Raw genomic sequence first — 5,784 nt, 5'->3', positions numbered from 1 at the left:
CCCTCCCAGGAGCACTTGTCTCATCACCCCTGTGCTAGTGCATTTTCCGGAGGATTATACCTGGGCTGTTTCTGGCTGTTCACACAGTCTTGGGTCACTGACCTCATCATATGTTTCCTACAAACCTGGAAACCAATATTGTCTCCTGTAAACCTTGCTGAGCCTCACGATCTTATATATTGGGGTCTGTCTAATGAAGTCTGCACACAGGTTTAAGGGTTCCCTGATTCCCATTCTGCCCATCTGGTTGTCTAGTCATGCATTTGCACGCATGCTCACAATCCATAGATGTGAGGTGTCAACTCGGACCACCCTATTCTGCTGTGCTGTTCAGACTCCACCGAGGGCAGAGGGTGGCACCAGTGAGACCCAACCACACCTCTCTGAGGCTACCTAAGTAGTCTGTCTGAGTGCTACCTAAGGGGCACAAACACTTGAGGGACACACCGGTGTGAACAGGGTGCCTGTTCTAGCACTGAAGTGGATTCTGGTAATGCGTGTAATGTGTAAGTATAATGTGCTAGCTTGTTCGTGGGATCTATGGGAGTGTTTCATGAACCGAGAATCAAAATCTTAAGGGTAAAAGAAGCCAATGTTCTAGTTGACTCAATAGGAAGAAACCTCCCAGGAGCATACTAAAGTTGTCAGATCATTCACTGGGAACATCTAATGCCTTTGACATTTTCACATGGGATCTATGCTCTACGTCCGAGAGCTATGCAAAATTTGTCATGATAAACTGAGAATGACTGTGCAGCAAACTGTGCTTCAACCTGTGAAAGATGAAGCTCCCAAGAATCAGGCCTTAGGGTCAGGTCTCAGGTGAGAGAAGGGGAAGCTAATCATGAAGGCATCAGAAGACTACCAAAGATAGAGAATCATAATTCTGTGCTCCTGTGTATTTGTTTATTAATTCAGGCTTGCCGGTGAGTGAAATTTATGGCTATCACTGTCACTTACAAAAAATGCAAATACTTTCCAGATCTCTCAGAAAATCAAGTTGAACTAAGTTTCACAAGGGCATTAAGCACAGGGAATGTTTTTCAAGGTCTGGACATGCGCGTTTAAAATAAAACAGAGAATGTATGGAGATATTGTTGGAGAAAAGAAAGAAATTTTTCTTACAGTAAAACTGATATTATGGACTGGTCCGATGGCAGTGGTTATCAGAACTTATTAGAGTTAGGATCACAAAAGTTGGTATATAATCCCCCACTGCACAATTTGACTGGAGTATAAAACTGATACTATGTAAAGAAAAGTTCCTGGACAAAAATATAATTGTGATAGAATGTTTAGAAGGCATGTGCTGTAGAGAAAGAAGCTGTGCTCACACAGGATTGTTATAGGGAGGTATTTTGTCTGTTTCTGGACCACACATGGTCAGCTCAGAGGTTACTCCTGGATCTGCACTCAGGAATCACTCATGGTGGGCTAATAGGCTCATTTGGGATGCCAAGAACCAAACCTGAGTCCATAATTTGGCAGCCTACTAGACAAATGCTCTGCAGCTGTGCTATCACCCTGGCACCAGATTTGTTGTTGTTGTTTGGTTTCGGGCCACACCCAGTAATGCTCAGTGGTTACTCCTGCATATGTGCTCACAAATCGCACCTGGCTTGGGGGAACATATGGAACACTGGGGATTGAACCGAGGTTCATCCTGGATCAGCTGCGTGCAAGTCAAATGCCCTACTGCTGCGCTATCGCTCCATTGTTTTATATTTTCAGCTATTTTAAAAATACCTTCAAAGTTCTAATACTTAGCATATAGAAAGACTTAAATGCTCAAAGGGGGTCTTAAATGCTCAATATTTACCATAAAATAAAAAGAAAATTGAACTAATTTGCTGCTTTAGTTTTGCTGCAAAAAGGCAAACAAAAAATATATTGTTGTGGCCAGAGAGATAGCATGGAGGGAAACTATTTGTCTTGCATGCAAAAGGTCAGTGGTTCGAATACTGAAATCCCATCTGGTTCCCAAACCTACCAGGAGCGATTTATGAGCTTAGTGCTAGGAGTAATCCCTGAGCGCTGCCGGGTGTGAGTCAAAAAAACAATATATATACATATGTGTATATCTATCATATAATATATTGTAGTCCAAGATGTGCTATCTCTATATATGTTAACAGTGCCGCTTGATGAAAGAAAGAAAGAAAGAAAGAAAGAAAGAAAGAAAGAAAGAAAGAAGAAAGAAAGAAAGAAAGAAAGAAAGAAAGAAAGAAAGAAAGAAAGAAAGAAAGAAAGAAAGAAAGAAAGAAAGAAAGAAAGAAAGAAAGAAAGAAAGAAAGAAAGAAAGAAAGAAAGAAAGAAAGAAAGAAAGAGAAAGAAAGAGAGAGAGAGAAAGAAAGAGAGAGAGAAAGAAAGAGAGAGAGAGAAAGAAAGAAGAAAAAAGAAAGAAAGAAAGAAAGAAAGAAAGAAAGAAAGAAAGAAAGAAAGAAAGAAAGAAAGAAAGAAAGAAAGAAAGAAAGAAAGAAAGAAAGAAAGAAAGAAAGAAAGAAAAAGAAGGAAGGAAGGAAAGGAAAGGAAAGAAGGAAGGAAGGAAGGAAGGAAGGAAGGAAAGGAAGGAAGGAAGGAAGGAAGGAGGAGGAGGAGGAGGAGGAGGAGGAGAAAGGAAGGAGGGAGGAGGAGGAGGGAGGATGGAAGGAAGGTCTTTGAAAAGGGAACGAATGGGAGAAATGGAGAAAAAAGTGAGGGAGACAGAAAGGGAGGAGACAGAGGAAGGAAGGAAGAAAGGAAGGAAGGAAGGAAGGAAGGAAGGAAGGAAGGAAGGAAGGAAGGAAGGAAGGAAGGAAGGAAGGAGGGGGGGAGGGAGAAGGAAGGAAGGAAGGAAGGAAGAAAATTTGACTATTGTCTTCCAATCTTTGGCTTTGAATTGTGATTTTTTTGTCTATTCCGATGTCTTCTTTGCTGGCAGAGAAATGATAGATGTCTGGTCATATGTACATTATAAAGAATTAAATATTAGATTTCCCATAGAAACTAATCTTCAGCCATTTTTGATAAAGCCTAGTCTGAGGAGACAGGACACTGAAGATAATGAAACTATGGAATAAAGTGGAGGATCTAGAAACACTCATTGGAGGAGAGGGTGTAGTAGATCAGCAAATGTAAAAGCAATGTTTGTAATAGCTTGGCAAAGTATCCCACCTCCATAAAATAATGATTCATATTTAAAAAATGAGAGAATAGCTGGATTCTTCCATAAAGAATTCTACCAGATTTTAGATACAGCTGCTAAACTTGAACAGGTGTTCAAATATCTGCTCTTTATAGATGTCTATAGTAATGTCCTAATGTTTTTTAATCACAGAAACTGTGGTAGAATGCATTTGGAATCCCTGGACTCACTACAGTGCTCATTACAAGAATGCTTTGTGTCTTCATTTCAATATATATGTTATACCTTTTTAGTGTATTTGTTCACAGTGGCTCTTAGAGATACAGTTTGGATGTCCTAGTTTTGTATTACTACACTATATTCTATTAGACTCCAAATACAGTGGTGTGCATTAGGATCAGGTCTTGACAACTATTCTAAATTATTCACTTTCCAATTATGCCATCTAATATGATCTAATCTTTATGTCCACAGATATATTGGATCAGGCATCTGCATGCCAGAGACTCTTGCTACAGTGCTCATTTATTGAGTACCTTTGTGCAATTTATTTTCAATTCTAGCTAGTTTACTATTATATCTTAATGCCCAGGTTTGCAGTTTGCTTTCAGTAAAGGAATTTCGATGCTCAAGACCATTATACAATACTTGGTGATGTAGACTCAGTGCTCATTACTGTATTCCTTAGTATTCTAGGCTTCAATCGCTTCTTGGCTTTTGGCTAAGATCAAGGGTAGTATCTGTTCTTATCAGTATTATAGACTTAAAAATTATCATTGCTTTAAAAATGTTATATGCAAAATGGGACTTACACCCTGAACATTGACATAATGACCTGGCACAGGCCTCAGAAGAATGGGTATTCTCCATTCTCCCCTGAACCAGGGAAGCTATCTGCGAAACATCCCAGCTCTTTTATAACATCACCTGGAAGCAATCCTCTACCAGAGAAAACCCTACCTCTGCTCTGACATCGACCTGCTCAAAAGAGACTTACCTTATTACTAAAAAGACTTGACAACAACAACGACCTGCTTACAGGATGTGGCTCTCTGCATGGCCCTTTAATTGTGAGCTGAAACTAGAGGATGCTCCACATCCTGACTTCAATGTAGGATATGAAGATTCCAGAATCTTTAAAACATAAACATGATACTAACAACAGAGACTGTGTGAAAAATAAGTTTGTTGGCACTACAGAAAATGACTTGGATTGGACAAACTAGTTTGCCTGTAGCCTAGAGTTGGTTTAATGCCAGGAAACTTCAGGGGTAAGGTCTCCTTCTATTTAATCGAAGGCTTTTCCTTTTCATGTCCCTCATATTTTGCTGGGCCTAGGCAAACAATAATTGCCACTCTAACATCATTTTACTGTGCTACTTTAAAAAAAAAACACTTAAACGTTTGAGTTTAACTTAAACAAAAACGCATATGCATGGAAATGTAAAAAAGTACTATGCCTTTAATGTTTAAAGAGTTACATAAGTTTCGTGGCATTAGATTGCTTTGTGTGCTGCTAAGAAATATTATAAGGTATTACAATCTGGGGACTTGAGGGACAAGAACAGAGGCTATAGTTGATCCCGTGACAATATACTCCAAGGGCGAAGAAACCCCATATCTCTTAGGCCAAGTGAATTCCTTTTGGAATGACCCCAATATTTACTGTGCCAAAGCAGGAGGGAAAGAAACAAAACACAAAATATTATTTATCTTTTTATATATATATTTTTTATCTTCATTTATTATCATTATTATTATATTTACCTAGCTATTTTTGGTTGATTTCTTTGTTTTGGTGTGGTTATTGAAGCAGTTGCTCCCATTTACACTTTTTTTTCTTTTCTTTTCTTTTCTTTTCTTTTCTTTTCTTTTCTTTTTCTTTTCTTTCATTATATGCTCTGCCATGTTTCTTATCTCAAGACCGTAGCGGGTTTTTTTTTGTTTGTTTTTGTTTTTTGTGGTGCTTAGCATTATTGTTGGAGTACTCACTGGATACTTGACACTTCTTTTTCTACTGGTGGAGTGTTTCACCTTTTTCTCGTTCGTCTCTCTGAGGAGGAGACCCTCTAGAAGAATTCCGCTTATTTTCTGCGTATGAGACCTTTACCCCAGTTTACTACTATTCCCTTCTTCAAACAAAACCATGTAAATTGAACTAGCTAGTCCTGCCCCCCAGTTAGAAGGGGAAATAAGGGAGGCACCAGGACCAAACAGGTGCAAGACTACTAAGTATTAGGCTAGATACAGAGGGAAAAACATATCTGGCAGCCCTAGGGGTGAAGGAAAAGCATATGGGAGGCAGGACAAAAACGAAGGTGTAGGGAGGACAAATTGGTGATGGAAATCCCCCCTGATTATATGTAAATATGTACATAAAATATTATTGTCAACAATATGTAAACCACTATGATCAAAATAAAAATTAAATTAAAAAAATTCTCAAAAAAAAGTACTATGCCTTTAATGTTTAAGGATTTACATAAGTTTCATGGCTTAGATTGCTTTGTGTGCTGCTAAGAAATATTATAAGGTATTACAATCTGGGGACTTGAGGGACAAAATAATTGTACATGGGTTCTGTTTTATTTTTCTTAATGTTCTTTCGCTGGAAGTTCAAAGGTAAGATATCAGCAAGGGAACTTATTCTAAAAATTCTG

At 38.5% G+C, this 5,784-nt stretch overlaps 1 pseudogene; it reads left to right on the top strand.

The window, feature by feature from the left end:
- The first annotated feature begins 3,826 nt into the window (after window positions 1-3,826).
- On the top strand, window positions 3,827-3,941 carry LOC126019555 (uncharacterized; annotated as a pseudogene).
- Window positions 3,942-5,784: the final 1,843 nt, after the last annotated feature.

The sequence above is a fragment of the Suncus etruscus genome, chromosome 9 (assembly GCF_024139225.1).
Source record: "Suncus etruscus isolate mSunEtr1 chromosome 9, mSunEtr1.pri.cur, whole genome shotgun sequence".
In the NCBI taxonomy this organism is placed as follows: Eukaryota; Metazoa; Chordata; class Mammalia; order Eulipotyphla; family Soricidae; genus Suncus; species Suncus etruscus.
This window is presented reverse-complemented; position numbering and strand designations above follow the sequence as displayed.